The 1336-nt window shown below is 45.9% G+C and overlaps 1 non-coding gene across 1 annotated transcript; it reads right to left on the minus strand.

Annotated features, from left to right (window-relative positions):
- Nucleotides 1-335: 335 nt before the first annotated feature.
- On the minus strand, nt 336-409 carry trnan-guu (transfer RNA asparagine (anticodon GUU)). The gene has a single exon. It is a non-coding gene; the product is annotated as a tRNA-Asn (tRNA).
- Between the last annotated feature and the right edge of the window lie 927 nt (nt 410-1336).

Genomic DNA, 1336 nt, shown 5'->3' on the forward strand with positions numbered 1-1336 from the left:
AAACCATCGTATTTGGGCTCCTGATACTATTTCTTGTATGCTCATGAATGGCGGAGCAGGCTCGATGGGCCGAATGGCCGACTCCGATTTATGTTCTTGTCCGCGTTATTTTTTGAAGTGAGAACATGAGGTTATGATGGGTGTTTCATATCAACTGCTGGCTAAAGATGTGGTCAGCCAAGAGGATCGCGGAGACACAGTTACGTACTCAATCCCCCACTCCTCAGTTGCTTTGCAGTGCTTTTCTAATAACGTACAAAATGTAAGGGCGCTGGAGATATATAAGGTCAAGGCAAAATATAACAAGAGGTTTCAGATGACGTGGGGAAAAAGTGCGTCCCTGGGTGGGCTCGAACCACCAACCTTTCGGTTAACAGCCGAACGCGCTAACCGATTGCGCCACAGAGACAAGCTCGTAAAATTGTTACCGATTGCTGAGAATAACAGGGTGGGTACAAACCCTGTTGTTGATTGACTTCCTATATATACACATTTTTACAGCCCATTCCACAAATATTTCTTAGATTAAACCAGCGATAAAGCACAATGGAAATGTACTAGCTTCGGATCACTGGTGTATTTTGCGTGGGGGGAAAAAAAATTGCAAGAGACAAGGCGTGGATTCGCCCCGATCCGGAGCGGATTGCCAGATGATCGTTTGCTGTTGTATCTGGGATCGGGATTAATTTTCCAGAGGGTGGGTGTTTGATGGGGAGGGGGCGGCCTCTTTAAGCCAAGAAGGGCTTTGCAGAAATGAGGAGCAAGAGCCGCCTTCGCAACAAAGGGCCGGGGGGGTGGGAATGGGGGGAAAGCGATCGGAAACACCAGTTTGTTTTCCAGAGTTAAGGATCACTGGAAACATTGTGGCCTCCTCCGGCTTCTTTTTTAATCTTCTGGCAGCCCCCGAAAAAGGTGAAGAGCGTCACCTGCTGACCGAATGGATCCCAGTGAGGGCACCCGGACTGGACTCGATTCACCAGCAGCTCCTGCTGGGCGCTCGCCCCTCAGCGATCTTGTCTGCAAGCACCCTCCCTCCAATCATCCATCAGTGGCACGGCAAGAATTTCCTCGGCAACCCACATCTCCCCGTTTGCAAAACGAAGTATTTTCATTAATCAAATTGATAATAAGTTGATTTTCCTTAAATGTTGCCATCACCGCATCATTGATAAATTGCAACATTATTGTGCATTGATAGATTTATCAATTTCTGCTTGGCAAAATTTTATAAAACTTTAAAAATTTATTTATTTTAAAAATAAAAGCAGCTTGCTGATTGATTTTCTTTAAAGATCCCGCTCGCTGGGGGAAAAAAAAACAGCATCCAAATGGTTTG

This window comes from Carcharhinus amblyrhynchos, chromosome 2 (assembly GCF_965287045.1).
Source record: "Carcharhinus amblyrhynchos chromosome 2, sCarAmb.v2.hapA, whole genome shotgun sequence".
Taxonomy (NCBI): domain Eukaryota; kingdom Metazoa; phylum Chordata; class Chondrichthyes; order Carcharhiniformes; family Carcharhinidae; genus Carcharhinus; species Carcharhinus amblyrhynchos.